The sequence below is a fragment of the Panthera tigris genome, chromosome A2, assembly GCF_018350195.1.
Source record: "Panthera tigris isolate Pti1 chromosome A2, P.tigris_Pti1_mat1.1, whole genome shotgun sequence".
NCBI classification, from domain to species: Eukaryota; Metazoa; Chordata; class Mammalia; order Carnivora; family Felidae; genus Panthera; species Panthera tigris.
Genome location: NC_056661.1, coordinates 49,138,706 through 49,165,617, shown reverse-complemented (window position 1 = coordinate 49,165,617; position 26,912 = coordinate 49,138,706). Strand labels below are relative to the sequence as shown.

Below are 26,912 nucleotides of genomic sequence, written 5' to 3'. Positions count from 1 at the left end.
GTCAGAATGACTCTGCACATTTATCAGAGAATTTGTGCATATATTTAACTGATGGAATGCCTTTGGGTGAATCCATGTGCATGCTTGTCCTGGAGAAGTCTCCAAAATAAAGTTCAGAGTAGATCTTTAGTCAGATTTGAAACACTTCCATCACAATGGCAGATGAATATGAAGATATAAAAATCATAGAAATTTGTGTAAGGTGGTTATTTTTTATCCCCTGCATGTACACAAAAGGATTAACACTATATGATTTCTTGCTCCACAAAGACCCTGGGACCTTTGAAAGTCATGTTAGTATATGTCCCTTTCTGCATTACTATTTTTTTGAACAGATCACCTTCACCATACCTACAAAGTAGTGAGTTAAGGTTCCCTGAAAAGCAAGCCCTTGTTGCTTAGTTCTGACTTACAAAACACCAATGGCGAGGAAGTGAGATCTAGTGATGTTGGCTTGTCCAATTGTCCAATTGACAAATTGCTAATACAAGGCAAAACCATTCTGACACTGTATTATTTGTAGTTTGGATGGTGTCTCCATAACTATCCTGTCTCCTTTCACTTCTTTGAAAAATAAGTAGACAACCATTCAGTTACTGCTCAGTGTGTTAAATCATTGCCTTGGTTATAAACTTGAAAAGGTGATGGTTGATGATGGGTGTGAGAAATTGTAATATCAGCAAGGCAGAAGCTCCTTGCCTTTGTCCAGTTATGTTTATGAAGTGCCCTCTTTAGTGATCCAGAACCGCACCTCTATATATTTACATATGTTTTCATTTTACATGACTACTAAAGGCTAGATTAAATAGGAAGTGATGGATGTGTTAATTAACTTGATGTGGTAATCATTTTTCAATTATACATATTAAATCATCACATTGTATGCCTTACCTTTTTAAGGTTGTATATAATTTTTGTCAATCATAACCTAGTAAAGCTATAAATAAATGAAAACATTCATCCATCCATAAAATTTCAATTGCATTAAAAAATGAATAAATACCATGGCCTTTTATGTCAGTGGAAAACCGACAATATATTTGATCATGGTATTCCACAACTATGCCTTCCTATTGATCAGAGAATAAAATCTCCACCCTTAGTAGAGTCTATGAGGCCCCACGTGGTCTGCCCCCTGCCAACTTTGTCAGACTAATTTGCCACCACTTTCCCCCCACCCTTCTCCTCAGGTCACCATCCATATGGGTACTCTTAGGTCTTGAAGATGCTGTGCTCATTCAATCACAGAATCTTTTATACGTGGGATATTTCTTTATTCTTGTTTTCCTCTGTATGGAATGATTTTCTTCTGCTTCTTACAGCATCCATCCTAGGCTGCCCTCACCTACAGCCTCAAAGTTTAGGCCAGCTTCTTTGCTTATACACTGACAGAACTGTTGTCTTTATATCATTGGTCTCCACTTGTAATTATATACCCCTTGCCCCAATCTTTTGACTGCCCATCTCTCTGACTAGTCTACAAGTACCCTGAAGGCAGGAATATGTGTCTGTGGTACATCGTCGTGTCTGTAGTACTGGCAAACAGTAGGCACTTAAATAAACATGATAGATGAGCTCACTTGTTTGTATAATGGATGTCTTTTCCTACCTATGACTTACTGGTCAAACAGCCTTTCTTTAAACATACAAGAATTTGTTTCAGACCTATTGGCTGCCTGGATATTTCTGTAATATTTTTCGAACAGGCTCTGGTGAAGAAATTAAGAGAGACTTTGCCATCTCATGTGGAAGGAATACAGTTTTCCAAAAAACATTAATTTGAATGTGCATGTCTTTGAATGGTTTTAAGGAACTGCCAGTGGCTAACTGTATAATACATAATAATGTAAAATAGAAAGACAAAACAGTATTGAAGTAATGATCCTTTTGGTTGTGAATCAGACCATATTTTAAAAGCTCATCTTTTCCTATCAGAATGCTTGTAGTCTTTGAACTCCATTCCAACATGCCAGCCTACACTATTTAAGAAAGGCTACCATGGTCACAAGGCTTTATGAACCCAGGCAATGTTTGTTGCTTCCCTTGTGGTCCCTGATGTTATCCTACTAATAAGGACTTTGCAAACCGTAGCTTAGCAGTCCAAAAAAGAAAATATAATTTGACCTATGGGACCTTTGGTTTTGTTTCTCTTTCTCTGTTCATGAGCAAATTTTACAGTTGAAGAAATCAACTGTATAGATTTAAATTCTGACATTCATCTTATAGAGTGTTTGATTTCATTATTCTCTGACTAGGGCCCATTGGGACTTGGTATTTTGTTTTGAAAGCTTTGCAGTCTTGGGGTGCCTGGGTGGCTCAGTTGGTTAAGCACTGACTTCGGCTCAGGTCATGATCTCACGGTTCATGGGTTCAAGCCACGCTTCGGGCTCAGTGATGACAGCTCACAGCCTGGAGCCTGCTTTGGATTCTGTGTCTCCCTTTTTCTCTGCTCCTCCCCTGCTTGTGCTCTCTCTCTGTCTCTCAAAAATAAATAAATGTTAAAAAAAAACTTATGCACTCTCTGATGACACTTCAGAACTATGTGAAAACCAACATTAATATCACTGACCAAATTCCTACTTCCATATTTCCTCTTTACACTTCATAGTGTTTAAGAATGAGTGGTCTGGAGTTAGTCTGAGTTCAGCTTTCATTTACTAGTTCTGTGACCTAGGGCAAATAATTTGGCCTCTCTATGCCTCAGCTTTTGCATCTGTAAATGGGGATGCTAATAACAGTACCTACCTCACAATGTTGTGTTGATGATTAAATGAGTAAGTATTTGTAAAGTATTTAGAATCATACCTAGAAATACTATAAAATTAATTTGGAATAAGTACATAGATATGCAGGCTTTAGTCTACAGATATCCAAGAGGTACTCGTCCTCAAAGATTCAACCCCACCAAGCCCCAAGAAAGGACCCCCGTCACTTTTTGGCCTTTGGTGGGAGGATCTTTTTATTTGAGCATCAACTCTTAGTACATTCTTTTGGCAAGTTGTAATGTATTTATTTTTAGTCTCGAGGCTTTTCCTGTTTTACCTGATGTTTATTGTAAAATACATTACCCTGTTTAATCCTGAGTTTTTGACATTTTATCTTTTTTCAAATTTCTTTAGAGATATCAAGGAATCAGTGGCCAATTTGGTCCCCTTCATCAAAACATAGAGGCCCTTGATACATAGTTTTACTGAGATTAGGCCTGTTCCCAGGGCTGGCATTCAACTAAGCATCATGGCATTCTGGCTGTCTGAGGATAATCCCCAGTCGAGCAATCTCCCCACCTTGGCCAATCCTCCATGACTCAAGCCTGTGGGAAGGATGCAGATTGCCTTGGAGTTTCCATATGTTTTGATCATTAAGGCTTAATTTTATCATTACCCTAAATGAATTTGCAGAATCTAGTTTCTGTTCCTTGGTTGAATGTGGCTTTTCTAACACCTATCATATATAATTCAGCTTTTAGAACAAGAGCATTTAGGCAAGGAATTTGCAGTCAAGCCAACAAAGAGCTTTGCATATATTCTAGAACAGTTTTTCTAAAGTCTGATCCATGGAATTTGGGGCTGTAAATATGCTCTCTGTCCCTCAGCTTCCTCAATTGTCAAATAAAGACAATAATAGTTCCTACCTCATATGGTGGTTTTGAACATCTAATTAATATATTAAAAATGTTTAGTGTAAGGTCTAGGAAATAAGTAGCCATGAAATGTTAACTACTATTTATATTCTGCCTAATATTTATTTATATTAGGTTATTAGGATATAGATCTCAAGATAAGGCTTCCTCTGTAACCATTTTCATATACTTTATATTAAAAAATTATTTTAATGTTTATTTTTGTGAGAGAAAGAGACAGAGCATGAGTGGGGGAGGGGCAGGAGAGGGAGACACAGAATCCAAAGCATGCTCCAGGCTCTGAGCTGTCAGTGCAGAGACTGACATGAGGCTCAAACCCATGAACCATGAGATCGTGACCTGAGCCAAAATTGGACATTTAGCCGATTGAGCCACCCAGGCACCCCTAAACTTTTTACGTATGTCTTATTGATTAACTAGGTTGTAGTGTCTAAACCACCAGGCCTATTTAAATCTGGTCTAACTGAAATGTACCAGTAAGTATATTGTTAGGGTATACAGATATATGCTTAACTTAATTCCAGGAAAACCTCATCTGAATCTTCTCCATGTACTTTTTCATCTTGGTCTAAGTTCATTATCCGATAAAATGCTAATGTATACTGTGAGATGTCATTATAGTTTTGTAACATGGTAGCATTGGGGTTAGTTGAGTTCTCCTTGTCTTACTTTTTATTGTTAAGTTACTAAGAAATTTGAAAAGTGGTTGGATAGTGCTCATGAGCAACTTTGAGGTTTGCCAACTCTTCACTGTGAGTTTCAGAATCGGTGTATTTGAACACTATTTTGAGAGATTTCAAGGCAAGGTATTAATAGTTGTAATAGTGACAGGTTTCAAACTTTGAAAATTATAGTATCTGCAATACTGTCCAAAGAATAACAAAAAGAAAGAAGTAAGAAAAAAAATCTTCAGGGCACAGACACAGATACAAAACTAGAACTATCAGGAAAAACTCAGTTTCAGATTTTTGGGTTCATCCAAATACTCTCATCATTATTGCTGATGTCCTAGAAGTCTATACTACACAAATGAACTAACTGTATATTTGTACTAATGAATTACCATCTTTATCTGTATAACACTTCAATTGGAAGAAGAGTTCTGGGACTGTTTGATGGCATTAAACCATTGATAGGAGATTATTAACTCATGACCACATGCTGTAAATTCACTGTTGTATTTTGCAGATAGATTCTGTGAAAGATGCCTTACTTTTTGGTGCATTCATCCACATATTGGTTCTCCATTTTTAGTGAGATAATAGCAAGTGTCTGCACTGGCCCAAACACTAAGTGTACCATTGTGAGGATGATAGGCATTTTCCCTCCATGAAGGTGCCATATTATAGTAGCAGGAGTAAGGCAATCAAGAACCAACTAATTCCTAATGCATTAATTGTTCACCAAATCCTGTTTCATACAATGTATATTTGCCCCTGTTTTCTCCTCCTCTTGGCATTTCCTCTGCTGACATGTTGTGCCTCTGACACCTTATTTATATTTGATACTTAATCCAGTGGTCCCTTCTACATAAAGCATTCCCTATGTCTCCAGTCAAGTCATTTCTCCTGTTAGCCACTTTCAAAGGTACACTCCAAAGAGCACATAACCTGATCTGCTCAGAAGAGTACAGCCAGTTAGTTGGGCTTTAACACTTGCTTTGAAAATGCAAATTCATCCCTTGGAGACTTATATATTAGGGAACAATTTGAGCATAACACAAAGTGCATGTCTCCACGTGTGATTTCTTCCCCACGAAATTCTGGATAAGCACAGTAAACAGCATCCAGCTATACCCAGCCATGCGGGAATACACAAAATGGACACACACACACACACACACACACACACACACACCTCAAACACCTTCCTGTGTCCCCCTTGCACAATTTTATAATAAATCACAAGCAGCACACTTCTGGCAACTGCATCCATAAGCAAACTTTAACTCCTTTTTTAAAGATAAAATGCCATATTTATTGTAACATTTATGCATTTCTTCATTGAAATTGTGTAAAACCATGCCACCATTTTCATTAGATTTCTTTCTTTAAAAAAAGTCACTGGTGACGTTTTTGAGGATTGTGTCCGTAACCCATTTTTTCCCATAAATCTTGTGTTTTTATTGCACAATTTTGCATAATATGGTAATTTTTAAGGACATATATGTCACATTGTAGCAGAAATGACTAGATAATAAGCACAATGACTACTAAAAGTGTGCACTTACTAAATTCTGGTTGAACAAAAAGTTCACTTGAAGCAAATATCCTTGGCATTCACCATTGTTTTAAGAAAAGTTATTATTTGTAGTCTGTTAGTATTATTATTTGTGTGTCCCCGTTTCCTTATTTCTAGAGTACAGATAATAATGGTACCTATCTTTGGAGGTTGTTGGGATCAAATGGGTTGACCACTGTGAAATACACAGAAGTGTGTACAGCACATATCAAGCACTCAATCAAGTGTATTAGTGTCTGTTTATTGGCTATAACATAAAATAGTTTTCCATGCTGTTTTTCTTCATATTATCTTAATACATTTCAAGATGATGATCTTTCTTATGAAATGTGAATCGCAGCCTTTTGGAGGGAGAGGCGTTTCATTAAGTTTGCTTCTATTTTGTTTGAAAGTATTCTCAAACCACTATCTTATCTGTCATTGACTTTCATGAAAAATAATAAATTTTGTGCATTCCCAAGTGACAGTTGAGAATTGGGACAAGAAGGCCTTAATGGAGTCTTTAAGTGGGATGAGAGACCCATACCTCATGACATCCCAAAGTCTTTGTAACAAAAATGAAAAATGTGTCTGATGGACTCACAGTAAAGAGGAAGGATATGTTATTGCCTGACAGAAGTTTAGAACATTCATATGACTAAAGTGAAATGAAAGTTCCTGACAGTTAAGACCAGTGTTTTAGTTAAGGTTAAGACCACCTGCATGCCTTGTTTCCTAATTAGAGTAACCATGTTTTTGAGAAAAAAAAATAATGACATATGGTTGGTGACGGGACAAGATGTTTGCAGTTGGGACTTGCTCAGTCATCTGGGGGGGTCAACATATTGAGGGCTCTTGCTCATACTGAGTTATCAAGTAAAACATGATGATAAAAGCATTCAGGACAATTATGGGGCAAATCTTGCTTTGTTGGAGTAGAGTCACATCTTCTAAAAGAATGACATTATGGAAAGAGTAAGATCTTTTTCATTAGAACTGATTTAAAATCTTGGCCCCAGATTGTTGGTTGGTGACTTTGGACAAGGTATTTCACCTCTGGCAAGTGACACTCAAAATTCAGGCCCTAGCAATTTGTTATCAGAGTCTCTGATATATAAGCTTTCCTTATTCTACCACTACCATGGAGATCTTCTCACTATTGGAAGATTAAAAGGTATCATGTGAATAGTAGTGCACAGGGTCTGGAATAGGGTGGGTGCTCAGGAAATGCAGGTGTATTTATTAGAGTAGATGGCCCCATCTTCCACAGATCATTTTCATGCTATTCTCTTTAGACCTCCTATCTTTGATGAGGTAATAAAAAGGGGAGAGAGGTGGGATATACATAAAGAGATACACACACCAAAGAGCATAGGCCACATTTTGTGGATAGGTGTCTGGCATAGAAGTATAAATAATGAAGGCAATCAGATGATTATTGGACAAGATGTAGTTTTACTGTGTTTTGTTACCGTCATTTAGTATTTCTAGGCAGACATGATACATCTACACACAATTACATTCTTTATTTAGATGGACATAAGACAAACAGTGCTGGTGAATGTAAATCGATTTTTAGGATAAGTGATTGTGTCATGCTTGAAATCACCCACACCTCAGTTCCTTGCTCTTCTGACCAGAAGCCTGGTGCTGTGTTTATTCCAGTGAGTTGCTGGTAGTGCAAGTGACCACATGTTTGGTAATTTCAGTGTTTTGTTCCCTACGACATCCTCAAAAACTGCAGATCACCTCAAGAGCCATTTCTTCCAGGCAGTCACTTCAGATTGTGCCAGACAGATAGAAGTATAGCCTCCACACACTGATACATACAGTTTCTTTCCTCCACCAGCTCTCTGACTCCTCAATTTTGATTTCAAGATATTTTTCTCCCTGTAAGTCAGAAGATTTGCTCTTTTTTATATAGACAGTCCTGGCACCATTTCCCCTGTTGTGTATCTAAAAGGATATTTACCATTCCTGGCTGGTCTGAGATTCCCCACAATTGTTAGGTCGATGCCTTGCAGTGATTTAACATACAAAGGTAAAACGTTTTCTTCAGTCAGCCTGGAGAGATACACTTCTGCCAGATTCCATTGGCTTCCTTTGAACTCTTGGCCACATTCATCAGGAGTAAACCTACCAGCATTTTTATAGGAAGCAACATCAAATTCTTATAATGTGAAAATGTTTGTTTGCATCTCACTGGGGAATACATTAGGTAAACTATGATGATGTTCTGTATGACTTTGCAAATAAACAAAGTAGATTTTTTTAAAAAAAATAAGTCTGAACTTAAAGTATTCTGTTTATAAAGTTGTCACTTGGAATGTCATTGGAGTTTCTGTAAGTGCTAAACTGTGTAATCTTGCCCACTCTCAAAGTCATCTTTGTAGTTCTTTTTTTTTTTTTCATCTTTGTAGTTCTAATGAACATAAAGAGATAGAAATCAAATGAAAATATTGATGTCAAATTAATAGCTAAAAGAAAGAGATAATCTTTGCATTTATTGGGCATAGTCCATGTGTTTTAAGTTGGACTTGTAAAGTGTTCATTGAAACTGGACCTAAGAGTGTCATTGACAAGAAGACAAAGCCAGGCTCTTACTAAAAGAAAGTGCATTCTTATCTCAGTTTTCAAACCATTGACAATGGCTCTCTGTTGAACTTTGACAAGTTTTGATCATCCTAATCATATAGCTTTCTCCTTTCTCTCTTTAGTTCTGGCTGTGATTTCTGTTGATCTTCCTCTGTTTCTTTTGGACTGTATCTTTCCCGTCTTGCTGCTGAGCAATGGTACCTTTCTTTTTGCCCTTCAAATTCATTTCCCCTTCCATTAGCTCAGCCTTCCATATATTATCTTTGCTTCTCTGCTTTTCCACTGCCACCTGTGTGGCGGTGTGCAAGTAAATAGAAGCAGGCCCCTGAACCTCTGCCATGGCGGTAGGATGCACTGGCACCCACTGCCACCCCTGGCTGATGGGCAAAACACTTCAACAGCTAGAAAGTAAGCCAGCTGAATTGCCCATGGAGGGGTACCTTATTCTCTGAACTCCTCATGAAGGCCCTCAGCTGTGTAACGGTTTAAGCCCCAAAGGAGAAAATAATTGGAATGAAACTTAGAAAATTGTAGACAAATAGTTGCTCAAGCCTATGGCCCTAACTGGAACAGTGAGGGCTCTGAGATTAGGCAGAGAAATAATACCCATTCATTATGCCAAGAGAAATATAGCCTAAGGGAGTGAGCCTAGCTAAGGAGTAGTGGCTGAGTGGTTCATGGTTTTCATCCTAACCTCACAAGATACCCTTTGCTTTGCTTCTGTTTGCAAGGTCTTGGGTCAGGGATCTCAAAACTGCTATTTCCTATCTACTTCCTCTCAAGCCTGCAGTCTTGTCTTCTTCATCACCTGCTCTGAGTTTGTCTTCCTAATTTTCCTGGACTCCTTACCAGGCATGAGAGATTTTTCCCAGGTGTCATTTCTCTTTACAACTCAGTGCTGAGAGCAATGATTTTGGGGGCTTCACCTGTCCTGCTGCACCTGCTCAACTTACCATCACACTTGGTATGAAGATAAAAATCCTCATCATGGCCCAAGGAACTCTGCAGGTACCCCTTCTGCCTTCCCTCACCTTCTCCAAACCTTCAAATGTGCAATGCTGTGTCCATCCTCAAGGCTTTTAAACATGGTGTTCCCTCTCCCTAAGATGCCATTCACACTCCTGGCTGCCTTTTAAGTCTGAGTCTCACTTCTCTGACTCTCAAATGTAAAATATGACCTTCCTCTCTTGCTTGCTCCTGGAACTTATCCTGCCCCTTCCTTATATTAATCACAATTGGTGAATGATTACTTAGACGAGTGTTTATTTCAGAAATATCCTGTCAGTAGACTGCCCACATGAAGGCATGGACCATCACTTTCAACTTACTGTCTGCAGGTCCTGGAACATAGTAAATGCCCAAAGCATAGCAGCTGAACAAATGAATACAATCTAGGATATACTGTGCAGCCGAGAACAGCAAAGTGTATGACCAGTGCACTGGAATTGCAGTCAGGAAATCTAGATTTGGATGCAGGCACTGTAGCTTACTAACAATGATGGGATCTTGAGCACCTCACTTAGCCTTTCTAAGCTTAATATTGCTACTTATAAAGGGAAGTGAGTAATGGCGTCTATTCCAGATGTGACAAGGAAGAAATGACTTGTAAGTGGTCATAACTCTTTCTAATTTTTTTAAAATATTTTTGAGAGAGAGAGAGTGAGTGAGGGAGCATGAGTGGGGGAGGAGCAGAGAGACAGGGAGACACAGAATCCGAAGCAGGCTCCAGGCTTTGAGCTGTCAGCACAGAGCCCAATGTGGTCAAACTCACAAGCGGTGACATCATGACCTGAGCCGAAGTTGGATGCTTAACTGACTGAGCCACCAGGTGCCCCTAAGCGGTCATACTTCTTAAACTCTAAAGCCCTGGTCAAAGTGCTGTGCTGGTAAAATTTATGCCTGTGTAGAACTGGGCAATGTGACCATGTCCAGAGGCTTTCTGTCTCTGAACAGTCATAACTGCTTCCCATTTTTTGAAATACTTTTTTTCCTCTAGCAATTTCAGTGGGTTCACTTCTTTCTTGAGTCATTGACCTGGGGCACTCCTGTGGCCCAGGCAGGGCATTCAGAGCTAATAAATAGAGAAGACAGAACATAGAGATCTGTTGTCTCATATAATAGGGAGAGAACCAGAATATTTTGTGGAAGTCAGGGAGGAACAGAACATTTAGAAGTGAGCAAATCAAAGGCAGGGACCATGTTTAATTTATCTTTGCACCCTCATTCCTGGTACAATGAACAAGTTCAATATATGTTTGATAAATGAGACGGTCTTCACTCATTTTACAAACTGAACCAAAATTCAAAGGCATTTACTCATCTTTATCTCTCAGCTCATCATGTCTCCCAGCCCATGGCCTCTTTTATATCCTTGAATATAACATGCTCTAGTCTGCCACAGGGCCTTTGCCTATGCCCCCTCCCCCCCCACCTGGAATGTTTCCACATCCTACCTACCTTGTTTTACTTATTCTTTAGATCTCTATTCAAGGATCTATTCTTCATCCAGGACTTTTCTAACCAAAACTAGCTAATACCATCCTGTCATAAGCTTTCAAAGCAATCATAAGATTCATACCTAAACATGTCTGTGTGGTTGTGTGTGTGTGTGTGTGTGTGTGTATGATAAATATCTGTCTCTCCCACCGGGAAGTATGACTGTTTCTGTCTCATATTGTATCCTCAGTATCTAGCACTGTGGTGGGGGGTGAGGGCAAATACAAGTGACTTAATTGATATTGTTAGGGAAGTACGTCTTAGAGATACAGAAGTTGACATTGCATTTAGTCTTTGGCTCCATACACATCCTTATTCTGCAGGACAGAGTCAAAAGGGTACCTGGCAGGAAGGAGCAAATGTGATGTTCCCATGGACTTAAACTGCCTGTAAAAAATACTTTGCAAACCGTCCCAAGGGAGGAAAGGACTGTGTTGTCCTAGGGACTGCCACCTACATTTCTTAATCCTTCTTTCATGTGTTCACCAAAAGATAGATAGATAGATAGATAATAATTATCAATAATGACTCCTTTGGACTCAGCAGGAACAATGAAAATCAATAACATTGCCCCTCTTGGAAGAATGAGAGTTTTTTCTTCAAAAACCTTGGACTAACACCCAGGTTAGCACCTAATTGTCTCTTCACAAATGGAAAATGAAATGGTTGCTATGACAACTCAGTAAAGAGTGCATTTTTTTTTGTTTTTATTTGACAAAAAGCCGCTGACTTTGACTTAACTGATAGCATATATGGATTTTGGTTTTGCAATTCTGATCATTTCTGAAATTTTTCTGAATCATCGCTAAAGATCACTGAAAACATCCACCTTCTGTAGACAGTGTAATAGCTATGAAGAGGACACAAAAAGAGACATATTAGGAAGGAGAAATGAAAGAACATGGGATGGGTTGGGTGGGAAGAAGTAAGAGGAAGAGAGGAACCAAGGGATCCTTTTTTACATCCTCATTCCTTTTATGCAAACCACACAATAGTACTATACTAAATCACATCAGCACTGTCCAAACCCTAGAGTGGGTTTCAGCTCTCCTAAAAAAAAAAAAAGTCCCCCCACCCACCCAAGTAAAGTGGATTGACCAAAAATTTTTCCAAGAGACTTGAAGTGATAATAGCTTAATTAGATCCTGGGCCCCCTTTGGGAGTGCTAGGACCTAGGCATTTAAACTAGTTTTATCTCTCCCAACCCCAGTGAGCTCTGATCCTAATCTAGTCAACCACCCAAAGCCAGTCCTTCACCCTTATTTATTTTTATGGTTAAGATTTCCTCTCCAAGCCTGTACCTTTCTTTTATTCCTACTTGGAATTCCTAACCTACCCTTTAACAAAAAAATCTACCTTCTTCAGAAAGTACAAAAGAGATCCATAAAATGGTTAAGAACAGGCATGTGAGTACACCGCTCTTTCTCCACCCCCCCCAAAAAAAAATCTATGTTCAAGAATAGATTGGAAATAATCTATATTTCAATAATTTCAATATATGTTCAATAATCAATAATTTAGGAAAAAAATTCTAAAGGTCTGCTGTTTTATCTGACTCTTGAAACCATGTCACCATTTGATTATAATTCAAAGAAAATGAATGCTTGAATGTTAAAACATAATTTTTTCCAAGACAAATTCTCTGTTCAGTTTTGGCTTATGGAATCACCATATGCTATCTATGGGAAGGAAAATAAAACATGAAAGGTCTTGTCCCTAGTTTACTTGATGATGTCTACAGAGATTTCAGGCCCACATGTCAGAGTACCCTGCAGCAGACAGTTCCAAGAGGGCTATGGTCATTTATATGCAACTAGACGTCCACTGTCTTTAATGTAGGGATCATCACCTTTGCCATCCTCATAGGCTGCTGAGTCAATTCAGCAGACATCTCAAGTAATACTGAGAATGGAACTTTCCCTGTGAAACCTTCCTCTGCACTAATTTTCTTCATTTCAGGAAGTGTTACCTCCATCTCCCTAGTTGCACAAATTGGAACCTTAAGGGTTATTCTTGAATACTTGCCTTTCCCTCACATTGTACCCTTTATATTCAGGCTTTTAGCCAGTTAGCTAATATTATCTGTAAAATATTTCTAGAATCTTTTCCCTTCTCACTGTATGCCTCCACCTTAAATATGTTTAACCAGTTAACACAAAATAGTACAGAGAACAGTGGTTACCATTTGTAAGTTCTCAGACTTAGCGACAGTGATGATGGTGATGAAGATATGGTGATGCACTTTCACAGTGTTCCTGGGGTGCTACAGTAGCATCCCACCTGGTTTTACTACATCCATTTTTTGGCTCCCTTTAAGCAACTCCGCACAGAGTAGCAGAATGATCTTTATAAAAACTGCACATCAGATCACATGGTCTCCTGTAAAACATCTTTCAAAGACTTCATCTTGCCTTCTGGTATCTGGCCTGGCTACATTTACAACTTGTCAGTCTTTGTTGAATATGATTGATCTACACTGGCACTCTTGAATGTTCCAAGCTCATTTCTAGCAAAGGGACTTAGCACACACCATTCTCTCTGTCCAGAATATTTTTTTTTGCCTCAGTTCTTTACCCAGGCAAATCTCTATCTATCTATCTATCTATCTATCTATCTATCTATCTATCTATCTATCTATCATCTATCTAAAGAGAGAGAGAGAGGGAGAGAGAATCCCAAGCAAGCTGCGTATTACTAGCACAGAGCCTGATGTGGGGCTCAAACTTGTGAACTGTGAGATCATGATCTGACCTGAAACCAAGAGTCAGATGCTTACCTGACTGAGCTACCCAAGCACCCGTCACCCAGGTAACTCTGAACTCATCTTTTAGGTTCAACCTGCATGCATTTTTCTCTGACAGACTTTTTATGACTGTATGCTGCTCCATGAACTTGAGTTTTCTCCTTCCATGATGTTCTCTCATTGCAGCCCGTTCTTTTTATTCATTGTACGTATTATAATCAATGAGCAACATAATCATGTATTCATTTATCTCAACTCTTCATCTCCTACTAGAATTCAAGCTTTATGATGGCAGGAATACACTCTTCACAAAAAAAGGACTTCAAAAATATCTTTTTGAATCAGTGAGGGAGGATAGCAGTTAAAATAATTCTAAAGTAAGGTATGAATATAAGCACCCTAATGAGTAAAACTGACTTTGTTTGGGGGCTTCAAATATATTTTGGGTAGATGTTTGTTCTTGATTGAATATACTCGGAATATTAAGTAAATCCTGAGCTTCCAGAGAGGTCACATGATTCGTTGGGGTATCATTGTCATGAGGAACAAAGCTAAGCTGTAAGTCAAGGTCTTTTGACTCTAAGAGCTCACTGTATTGTATCCACATTCAACTAAAAAGCCTATTTAATAAAAGAGTGTATCATAGAACTGTTTCATTTTTTATTCCCCAAGGCTTTAATTGCCAATGCTTAGAAAAACAAACACCTCTAAGTATTTCTAAAGGGAACTGACAGAAACTTCCTGTTCTTTTCCATAGATTGCATATTGGTGCAAGTGTGTTTTATATTTAAGTCCATATTCCCTACTAAGAATAATAAGTAAATATCCTCTGCATGTGATTGAAACTGTGTCCAATTTCCTTGCCAAATTCAGCTTCTTGTCCAGAGGATGCAGTGTTGTCTTTCCCCCAACTGTGCAGACACTTACACCCAGGGAGATGCCCTACATGACAAAAGGTGTGCTTGAGCAGGCAGAAAAAAAAGGATGAAAAATAAGTAATAGGCAAATGTCATGTAAATACTGTCTGAAGTATGAACAGGTTGTAAGGTCTGATGCTTCTGCTGATAGGTGTTTATTACTTATTGACTGGCTGATTTAAGAAGGTCTAGAGTAGACCAAGGGAACTGCAAAGAGGAGAGGAGGGAAATTCAGTCATATCAGGAAGATAAATTGGTATTCTTTGATTTTCAAGCAAACACTGAATGTCCCAGTATCATTGTTTTTTCCTTTACTGGTAGGACAGAAATCCTTCACCCTCCTTTTACTTTCTAACTGTTTAACATATACATGAGATCTTAAGATGGAATAAATAAAGGGCATTTAGCAATTCCCCTCCGGGCAGAGACTCTGTGAGTAATAGCACATAAAGAGAGAATGATGAAAGGAGACCCAACCTGGCAGTGGGAAACGTCTGATCCCTTTATGGACATAGGGCATGGGTCTGAAACGTGGACTAATCATACCAGACTATAGTGACCAAGAGCTGGTACTTTGGAGAACGTGAGCCAAGGAATCAGGAAGGGGACAAAGGGGGATTTGTTCCTCAGTGACAAGAGAGAGGCAGTATTGGGGGGTGGCCTGCAATGCAAAGACTTTCCCCTGACAAGAACTTGAAGGGATTAGGTGACTAAGGGAGAGGAGACTTTTCTTGGGTTGGGTAATATGTCTATAACCTTAAGGTATATACCGTTCATAAATCTCTCTGGACTCCGGGATATTTGGCTGGCTGAATATATGGTGTTTAATAATGAACGATCCCACCTTTCCTTCTATTATAAAGCTGTAGTACAGGTCTTACATACCTTGGTGATATTTCAGGGCAAAGCTACATTGCCCTTGTCATCAGAAAAGTGATATTCTCTGTGTTAAGACTTAGGGCTAACGGATTTATTAATGGTGCAGGGATGAGGTCACCGGACTCATGTGACAGCAAACCTGAATTCTAATTTCCGCTCTGCTGCTTAATAGTTGTGGGATTTGGATAAGGCCATTTGTGAATACATTTGTGACAATGTACTATCTTTACCTTTGAACCTCAGAAATGTATCTACTCTCCTAAGCTACCTACATTATAAAACAAAAACAAAAGCAAATGAAACCCAAACCCATAGTCTCCACATCATGGCATGAATTGAGGAAAGTTAAGCCGTAATTTGAAGAAAATGAGATTTTGAAATAATTTCTATACTCATGATGTATAAAAGTGACAAATGATTATATGCCAATTATTTTATAAGCATTATAAACAATTAGTCGTGCATGACCTGTACAAAAAGTATGCAGAACTTGTAAAAGAACCACAAGAAGCAGCATCACCCAGCAGGATTCTCCTTCAGGACTGAGGGATTTTTTCCCCCGACATGCTGCTGTAGCATATGAAGCAATATGAAGAGGCTCATATTTCCTAAGGTTCTGCCCCCTTCCTGGGAGAGCCTGCAATCACTGGGAGATACTGGGGGCATAAAAGCTTATCCCTTTGCCCCAGGAGGGGACAGTTCTGAAGGGCAGCTTGCTTCAGAGTTTCTCAAGAGGCATCAGCTGAGACCTTGTTGAGTCTGCATCATGGCCCAACTTCTTCCTGTTCAATCCTGTTTCTTTTCTTTCTACCTATTGTTGTTGATACCAGGGGTACTCCTGAATAAACCTGAACTTGGGCTTCTAAGCAGGGATGCAACCTGAGACTAGAGGGATCAGTTAGAATTCTTTTCTTTCTTTTTTTTTAGAGACCATGAGAGCAGGGGAGAGGTGCAGAGGGACAGACAGAGAGAAGCAGGCTCCGCATTCAGCTCTGAGCCCTCTGTGGGGTTTGATCCCATGACCCTGGGCCAAATCAAGAGTTGGACACTCAAGACTGAGCCACCCAGGTGCCCCTCAGTTAGAATTCTTATGGGCATCTCAGTTCCAATCACGATCAAGAATTTTCTCAAAACATTCTGTTCTGCAACTCCTTTTGCAGCATATACCTCAAAGTTTGAGCACCCTACAACAGTTATAGCATGTACTAGGCAGAGCAAGCAGATCTCAGACAAAATGTATCCCTCTCCACAACTTGTTCCTCTACTTTTACTGCCTGCCTATGAACTGAAAGTTTTCCCTGTCCCGCTTTTCACATCCAGATACATGTAAGTACATACACTACATATGTTTTCCCCAGATTTTTATTTCAAAAACTTTAAAATTCTCAGAAACTTTGACACAGGGGAAAGAATATATGTATAGTACAATTGAGGTCCACCATTGTTAATATCACCCCACACTGTTTTTTCTTTCTGCCAAACATTTCTGTTTGTATCACATTTACTACATAACCACAATAATGTTATCATACTTAGGAAACTTAACAGTTACAATGTATCATCTAATACATGGGAACAAGGTCAAATTCCTCTTATTTTCCCCCAAAATTCTCTTATGATTTTCTCCACTCTCAAATTCAATCAAGTTTAATGCATTAATATTTGATTATATTTCTTCAGATGCTTAAAGAGCAGTCTCTCTGCCTTTGTTTCTTAAATAGCTTTATTGATGCAAACAATAAGCTGCACATATTTAAAAAGTAAAATTTCATGTTTTGACACATGTAAACAGCAGTGCAATCATTACTACAATCAAGGTAGTAAACATACCACCTCCAAAAGTTTCCTCCTGCCCCTTAATCTTTCCCCCTCATTCCTCCCTACCCCCCAAGCCATGCAACCACTGATTTTCTTTTTGTCATTGTAAATTTATATGCATTTTATAGTTTTATATAAATAGGATCATATATAATATATTCTTCTGTCAAGCTTTTTAAATTCAGCATAATTATTTTGAGATTCAACCATATTGTTGAATATATCAATAGTTCATTCTTTTTTTATTGCTAAGTAATATTCCACTATATGGTTATATCACTTCTATTTCATCATTCATCTGTGAATGCACAACTGGGCTATTTCTGGTTTTGGCTATTACAGGTAACGTTATTACCAACATCATACCAGACTTTGTATGAACCTATTTTCTACTTTATTTTGGACATATAAGGAGGAGAGGAATATCTGGACCATATAGTAATTTTAAAAAGATTAACTTTTTTAAAAAGTGCCACAGTACTTTCCAAAATGGTTAGTATCACTTGACATTCTTAACAGCAATGTATGAGAGTTCCACGTCCTCAAAATTCTCTCCAACACTTGGTATGGTCAGTCTTTTTTAATTGTAGCCATTCTCCACTGTCGATTTATTTTGCAATTTCCTAGTAGCTAGTGATATTCAGTAGGTTTCATAGGATTGTTTGCTATTTGTGTATCCTCTTTGGTGACATGTTTGTTCAAATCTTTTGCCTATTTGTTCCTTGTGGGTTGTTTCCTGTTGCTAAAATTTGAGAGTTTTGGATTCTAGATATAGGACCTTTTTTAGAGATATGTTTTGCAAAGATTTTTCTCCTAATCTGTGGCTTGTCTTCTCTTTCTCTTAATACTGTCTTTTGAAGACAGTTTTAAATTTTGGTGAAGTCTATTTTTTAATTTGTTCTTTTGTAAATTATGCTTTTGGTGTGATATCTAAGAAATCTTAGCCAAACGCAAGGCCACAAAGACTTTCTCCTATCTATTCTAGATGCTTTAGAGTTTTAGGTGTTAATGTATAGGTCTATAATCCATTTTACATTAACTTTAAAGTGTAGCATTAGTTATCAATCTAAGTTCATTTTGGAGGGATATAAATATCATTGCAGCACAATTTATTAAAAAGCCTATCCTTTATTGTGTTACCTTTGTACCTGGGTCAAAGATTAGTTATACATGTGTGGGAGGTTCTTTGTTTTTTGTTTTTATGGACTCTCTATTCAGTGTCATTGATCTCTTTAACTTTCTTTAAACTAACATCATGCTAGAGGTTTATAATAACTTAAAAGCAGATGGTGCTACCCCTCTATTTTTTTTTCTTTTTCTGACTTATTTTAGCAGTTGTAGGTTTTGTATTTCCATATGAATTTTATAAGCAGTTTGTCAGTTTCTATAAGAAGCCTTTGGGGATTTTGACTGACAATGGATTAAATTTACAGGATAATCTGGAGAATTGACATATTAACAACATTGAGTCTTCCAACATGTCAATAATGTATATCTCTTCATGTTTTAAGTCTACTTTAATTTCCCTCAGCAATATTGTGTAATTTTTAATAGACATGTCTGTCAAATTTTGTTGTTTTCAAGACCTTGACTTTTTGGAAGATCTCAGGGCCATGCCAACATCTTATAAGGTACCCCACCTTCTCATTTGTCTATTTTCTCAAAATTAAATTGAGGTCATAATATCAGGGTGTCTTGCTGCTGGTAAGGTGGTGACCACCAGATCTCACCATTATAAAGGTACAATTTACCTTTGTCCCTGAAAAATAATTTAGGAGTAGTAAATGGAGATAGAATTGTTTTGAAAAGTTAAACCATAAGGTTTTATTTAAAACTTCTGCTCTGACATGTGAAAGTTTTTATCTAACATTCTTTTGAACAGAATACAAGTGAACAGAAGTCCAGTTTTCTCTGTAGGAAAAGTGTTAGAAAGGAAATGCTATGCTTTCCTTATCCTCACTCTCCTACAAATATTTACTAAATTTATTATTTACAGAAATAATAGGCTACTAGGAAACATTTGCCTAGCTCCAGTACCAAAAGCAGAATGATTGACGAAGGGTGGGGTTAGTCTGTAAGAAACCTGAGATAAGCCCTCAAAACATGAGGATATGGCAAAAGAAAATCTTTCTCAAAGTGCTGACAAGTTTAGTTCCTATCTCAGTGAGATCTTGTCACGATGAAGCCAGCTGGGTTTTGATCAACTCTGTAAGTTTATAAGCTATGAACCAATTATATTGGCCCTCAATCAACATTAAACAAAAGCAGGTGTCTTGCATAATGGTGTGCACTATGTGTGAACAGATGGGACTTCCAGTAGGTGATCACTTCCTTTCCAGACAGCGTGTACTTTATATTCTGTGAGGAGGATTCATGTCTGTTGCTATTCTACTTTACATCAGTCTTGGTGCTCTGGGACATTACACAGGTGACGGCTTTAAAATAGTCACAAACTAACCATTATGGGAGTCACAGAATGGACAGTGCCTTTAAATGGACATTGGGTTCTTTGCTTTAATCCAGGGCCCCTTTGTTTCTTCCTCGTGGGACCTCAACTGGAATATACTTTCTCAGCTGGAAAGTGTATTTTTGTAGAATACACAGCATACTGTACTATGCAATGTTCCTCATTCCCTTCTACCCATGAAAACCTGAGTAAACAGGTGAACTGAGATTTATGGAGAAGCAGCAATATTTATTTTTGCTCATGGAGAAAATTGCCAGGATTCAGCAAGTTAATATTCACCTTATTTGGCTTGGATCAGAGCAGGTCTTGAAGGGAGATGGCTAGACAGAAATAGGAGTAAGTCAGACAAAAGAGCATTCAGTTACTGGGTTGGAAAACAGTAATTACTTTTACTGTTATAAAAACTTTGGTTTTCAGAAATTTTCAATCGTTGCTTAAAATGCAAAGACGTATTTGACATCAAATACCCCCAACACTGTATAAAAAAAGTGTTAATCTTGTAAAAACTTTCATGCCTCATTGTCTTTTCATAAATTAAAAATATAGAGCAAAAGGCAAAACGCTGAAATACTATAAACAAAAAAATAGATGGGAAATTGTTAGAATTCAAAGACTCATTAAATAACTTTGATGTTTTCATTTATTTGGGGTTTGCTATTCTGTGGACTATATTATTAACAATGATAGGGATTATTCTAAAATACATTAATACTGTTAATAGAATACTTCCCCAGTTCCCTCCACCTCCAAACTGTTTCTTCTTAAACTGTTTATGCAGCATTTATCACAAAGGGCATTGTTAACTTGCTTTACATCAGCCAGCTCTCTAAAAAATGACTGTGGGTCAATTTCACTGGATTTCATACATTTTTGTTGCTGAGACCATTTGATGTGGCTAGGCTTTTTCTTATTAAAATTTTTTTTTAATGTTTATTCATTTTTTTTTCAATATATGAAATTTATTGTCAAATTGGTTTCCATACAACACCCAGTGCTCATCATGTTTATTCATTTTTGAGAGACAAAGCAAGAACGGGGGAGAGGCAGAGAGAGAGAGGGAGACAGACTGGGCTCCAGGCTCTGAGTTGTCAGCAAAGAGCCTAATGTGGGGTTCAAACCCATGAACCATGAGATCATGACCTGAGCCGAAGTCAGATGCTCAACCGACTGAGCCACCCAGGCGTCCTTTGATGTGGCTAGCTTTTATTGAATGTCATAGACTGAATGAGTTGGCAAGATAAGCAACTTCTGTCTAGTAAAAAGGCTATCAAATAATGGCATTTCCCAAAACCAAAGAGTTCAAGTTTGACACAAATGATTTTCCTCCCTTACTTTTTGGTATAGTCCCTAGTAAATGATATATGATGAGTATTTCTTGGAGTTTTTGCTACTATAGTCTCTAAATTCATTAGGAATGTATCTAACTGGGTTTATAAAATTCACCAAGAGACCCAACAAGGTTTAACACGTCAAAGATTGATTTAAATTTTAGTATGTCCACACATACTCCTCGTTCCTGCATGCATTCATAAGGAAATCCTTTTGATGCACGTGAATTTAGGAATTTTGGAGAAATGTAAATAATGTTGTTCATCCTTAACAACTCTGGGCCCATCATTATTTTTTCGATTAAAGACCTTAGTGATCTAGCAGAGACACATACCTGGGAGCAGAATGTTTTCCCCAAGGCTCCCTTAGTTGTTTAGTTGGAGAGATCTCTGAAGAAATGAGTGTTGGCTGTAATTTCCAGCCTGGTCTGTATATTGAGACCAATGGTCCTGCTCTCACTGGGTAGGTGTGTTGATCCAGGACCAGCTAATGTCAAGATTTCCTCACTTTCCCTGGCAGAGTAAGGTACTCCTTTTACTATAATTAGCATAATTACTAGTTTATGTATCACTATCACCACACTGGACATGTGCTAGCCATTAATGTATGGGGATGGATTTTCAAAGTGACGGACACTCAATAAATGTATATGGGGGGGGGAGGGAATGGAATTTCTTTGTCTTGATCTTTTACAAACTCTACCTCAATGGAAATTAACATCAAATGAAACCTTTTCTCCCCTTCAAAAGCATGCTCTAGCTGCTTTAGTACTTTTCTTCTTCTGTGGCCTGGGTGCAGAGCAGAACAAGCCCATCACAAATGAGCTCAACCCAGACATTTATATCTGATAAAAGATTTACCATTTCCATTAGTTTCAACCCCAAATGTTCCGATACCAAAAGGTATGGCCCAAGTAATCACTATTCCTTGAATAGCTTATTCCCCCCCACTAATTCTTACTTATTTTTTCTACTTTAACATTTTTCTCATTTGGAGAACTACAGAATAGCACTGCTCCTGAAAGGGAATTGTGGGCTCCTCAAGCACATCTGATATAAGCAGAAAGCATTGAAAATGGGCTTTACTTTCCTGAGCACAAATGTGCCCCTCCTTCGGCACTCATTACCTGGTTAGCCTCATTAGTTCCTATAAAAACAAACACTGAAGATTCTCCTCTATTGATTTCAAACTATCTTTGTACTTTCCCTAAACACTTATTATGTTTTCAGTAGCCTCAGTTTTCAAGTGGCATTAGGCAATATGAATTCACTTGTCTGCTCAATTGGTAGGGAATTACACCCATTTCAGGTGACCTAATACTTCAGTTGGTAGGGATGTCCTGACATTTTTAAGGTATATTCTGAAAGTCCCAATTATTTCATTTGTTTTTCTAGGACCTCATCTTGACCTTTTTTTTTTTTCTTTTGAGGCTTCACTTTTCAAAAGACATTTCTGAGGTAGTCTGTAATTTACACTTTTAAGTGTAGGCATCAAGGAGCTTGTCTCAAATAAAAACGAATGTTGATGCTCAGAGAGATGGGGTTTAACCTGGCTGTCACAGGGTCTATAAAACACTACCTGCTTCTCTATCACCATACATTCAGTATATGTCATTTTGTGTGTTCTAGGAAATAGACAACCACATACACACGTTTTAATTTATGGACAGGATAAAAAGAAAATCTAAAGCAGAAATATGCACCCATCACTGGGGAAACACCCAACAATCTCTCTTTTATTGCTATCATATGCCAAGCATGGTGCTAGGCACTTTTATATTATTCTCATTCTCATATTATAGATTGTAAGTCTTTATGTAACATAAATATGGTCACATAGCACGTACATGGTGGAACACAGATCTGTCTTACACATGGTTCCTTTATAAAGAATCCATGAAAATGGATGCATTATTTTTGGATTTTTCCACATGTCCAAAATTTGCAACCAGGGCAAGGATGAGCAGATTTCTATTCAGGGTGAGAAGTTGTTCCCACTGTTAGAATCCATATGCTGCTTTGGGAAAGCAGAAATTCATTCCTAGTCTCTTTCTCGTTCTGAAATTTCCAGTATCTAACAGCCATGACAACTAGCAAAACTAAATTGCAGTGTTGGTAATAAGGGAAAGGTCTCACCCCTAAATCTCATTCAATGGGTATTGCCCTTTTTCAATGAGGCCCCAAGGCAGAATGGTACATTTTCAAACCAACAAGAAGTAATTTGGAAGTTGGCCATTGTCGTGAATTGAATAGTGCACTCCCATACACACACACTCCACACACACACACACGTACATATAATGTCTATCCAGAACTTGTGAAAGTGAATTGCTTTGGCAAAAGAGTCTTTGCATAGGTTAACATTAAGGATCTTGAGAGGAGTATATCTTGGATTAGGTGCCTCAAATCTAATGCCAAGCGTCTTGAGAAATGAATAGCAAAGAAGACCCAGAGAAGGTGCTGTGAACATGACAGCAGAGATTGGAGTGATGTGTTTATGAGTCACATAAGCGTAGGATGGCTGGTCGCCCCTGGAATCTTGGGGACAGCCTTGAAAAACACCTTTCCCAGAGCCTTTACAAGGAGCCAACCCTGGCAACACATGCATTTAGAACTTCTGGCCTCCAGAACTGTGAGAGAATACATTATTTGAAGCCACCAAATTTCTGATCATTTGGAAGCCCTCGGAAACTAATGCAGCCAGTTTGGGGACCAATGGAAACAAGTTTTATTTTTCCTCCTCTTACCCCTTTTCCTTTTTATTCATCAGCTATGGGGTGCCATAACAAAATACCATAGCTTTAGTGGCTCAAACAATAGAAATTTATTTTTCACAGTCTGAGAAATGCAAGATCAAGGGGGAAGAAGGCAGATTTTGTTCTTAGAATTCTTTTCTTGGCTTATAGGTGGCTTCCCTCTCACTGTATGCTCACATGAAATAGTCTTTGCTTGCAAAGAGAGAGAGTAATGTTTCTGTACATCTTCATATGGGGCACTAATCCCATAATTATGGCCCTCACCTGGTAACTTCATTTAATCTCCCAAACACTCAGTCTTCAAATACTATCACATTGGAGGTTATAGCTTCAACACATGAATTGGGCAGAGGGCCCAAACATTCAGTCCATAGCCACCTTTTCCTCTTCCTTTAGGTCAACCTTACTGAGGTAGAATTACATACCATAAAATTGACCAATTTAAAATATACACAGTCGTGTAACTACCACTATAATCATGGTATGGATTGTTTCCATCATCCTACAAAGTTTCTCCATGCCCCCTTTGGAGTCAAGTGTTTCTCTCTACATTCTGACAAATGCTGATTTGCTTATTTTAATCACCAGATATTGACTTTTATATAATTTCATATAAATAGAATCATGCACCATGTTGTTTTTAGCATCTGACTCCTTATTTAGCATGATGTTTTTGAGATTCCTCCATGTTCTTGTCAATAGTTTCTTCCTTTCATTGTAGATTAGTATTCTACTGTATGGATATACTACCATCTGTTTATCCATTGAACAGTTGGGTTGTTTACAGTTTTGAGTGATTATACATAAAGCTGCTATGAACATCTATGTACAACTTTGTGTGGACATATGTTTTCATTTCTTATGCGTAAATACCTAGGCACAGAATTGCTGTCACATAGTATTTAATTTTATAAGAACCTGCCAAACTCTTTAATTAAGTGGCTCTACACTTTTGCATACCCATTAGTAATGCATGAATCTACTAGTTGCTCCGTTTTCTTGCCAACATTCGGATTGTCAGTGTTTTAAATCTTAGCCATTCTGGTGGGTATATAGTAGTATCTTATTATGGTCTTAATTTGCATATCTGTACAGATTTTCCCTCTGCTTACCCAAGGAACACAGCTTCGTGTTTCATTTCATTCTTAGGTTAAAAGTTGATAACTTAGGACCTTTGGACCAAAACAGGGTAGGAAAATGGATGTACCAATTGTCGCACAAAATGTCCATTTGCTTATTAGTGGTTGCCCACAGAGTCATCCTGTGAACAATTTTTTCACCTTTGTTCAAGTGAACCTTAATGAATGCTTCTGATTCTCATGATTAGGGGATGCCAGGTAACATTCCCTTCTCCTTACTGGACCTTAGTGTCTAGTAACATGAAAAGAGGGGTCCACAGTGGTGGTTCTTAAATCTGCATGCATACAAGTTACCCAGGAACTAAAACAAAAATGAAGATTTACTTCTAGCCTCTGTTTAGTTTAGCAGGTCTGGAATGAGACATGGGATTTTGCATTTTTAACACTCTAATTTCTAGACTGATGCCTATTTAACTGCATTGTCAAAGCAGTTTTCAATGCTCTCAGGTTTCTTCTAACTTTGATATTCTATGCAGAACATGAGATGATCTGTTACTCAGACCTTTCCTCAATGTTATAAAAAAACACTTTAGATGGCTCTTATAAATTTTTTTTAACTTTTATTTAGTTTTGAGAGAGAGAGAGAGAGAGAGAGAGAGAGAGAGAGAGAGAGAGCACAAGCCAAGGAGGGGCAGAGAGAGAGAGAGAGACACAGAATCTGAAGCAGGCTCCAGGCTCTGAGCTGTCAGCACAGAGCCTGATGCAGGGCAAACACATGAACTGTGAAATATTGACCTGAGCTGAAGTTGCATGCTCAACCAACTGAGTCACCCAGGCGACCCTTAAATTGTTGGCTTTTGCTGAATATAGATGGATAGAGAGCATTGATGGGAGATCAGTTTCAGTCATTAATTATTTCTCCTAGTGTGGAGCAGCCATCCCCAAAGTGTCCAGAAAAGAAAAGTCGTTATTTCTTTTTCAGTTAGCTCTCTGATTTCCATGAAGTATCACCTACTATCTTTCACCCTACTCTATCACTCTCTTGCTGTTGGGATGTGGCCAAGTGCTTTCTTTTTCTGAGCCTGTTTCTTCATTGTAAATGAGTGTGAGAGAACCTTCAAGGATTTGGGTTGTGAAATAATTGAAATAATATAGATGGAAGGCTGAATATAGCATCTGGCATTTAGAAAATGGTCAGTAAATAATAGTTTATTGTTGTTTTGGTTACTATTATTCAGAGGGAATGACAGTCACTCTCTCCTCTAGCTGTTTTTAAAGCTGGCTTCTGCCCTTTTCATGCCTTCCTTCAAGGAATAGAAACAGAGAAAAGAGATGACCCAGTTTAGTCTGCAGAGGGTCAATGCTTTGAGCATACAGAAGGAAAGGAAACTAACACAGCTAAGTCTGAACTGATGATGCCACTGACAAGGGTCTGTGTGATTCACTCTTTGGAGGCTTTGGAAACAAACTTTCAGCACAACATGGGGTGATTCATTAGAGCAGCTGGAGGAATAGATATGCTTTTCCCAGTTTTGGGGATTTTACATAAAACTTCTTGCTCTTCTGTATCAAATTTAGGTCTTTGACGAGAAGGCAAAGCAAAGCTACTATATTTTGTGTGTGTGTGTGACAACAACCTAGGAAAAATCTACCTGCTTTTCTATTTACTATAAAATAACCTAACCTCAATGTCTTCTTAGTTAGGAGGGTCACAAGCTGGGCATGTCTTTAGCAGTTTACTTGATTTAAATGGGTCAATTCAAAGTTTATAAGAGGGTCCCTATGCAAACTCATTGACATCCTGCTACACTGTAAAAAGGAGAGAGAGAGAGAGAGAGAATGGTGGGAAAAGGAGGCAAATTTTTAGTGTTCTGGAAATAATAGAGGTGACCACAAATAGAACATATATGTGAGCAACCCTGTGGGATTATTTTCTAACACATAATTAGGAGTCAATTAACGGACAATTATTCA

General features: G+C 38.1%; 1 protein-coding gene across 5 annotated transcripts in view; it reads right to left on the bottom strand.

The window, feature by feature from the left end:
• Window positions 1-26,912, bottom strand: part of GRM7 (glutamate metabotropic receptor 7) — an 860,397-nt gene that overhangs the window by 56,289 nt on the left and 777,196 nt on the right. The gene's annotated exons all lie outside the window — the stretch shown is intronic.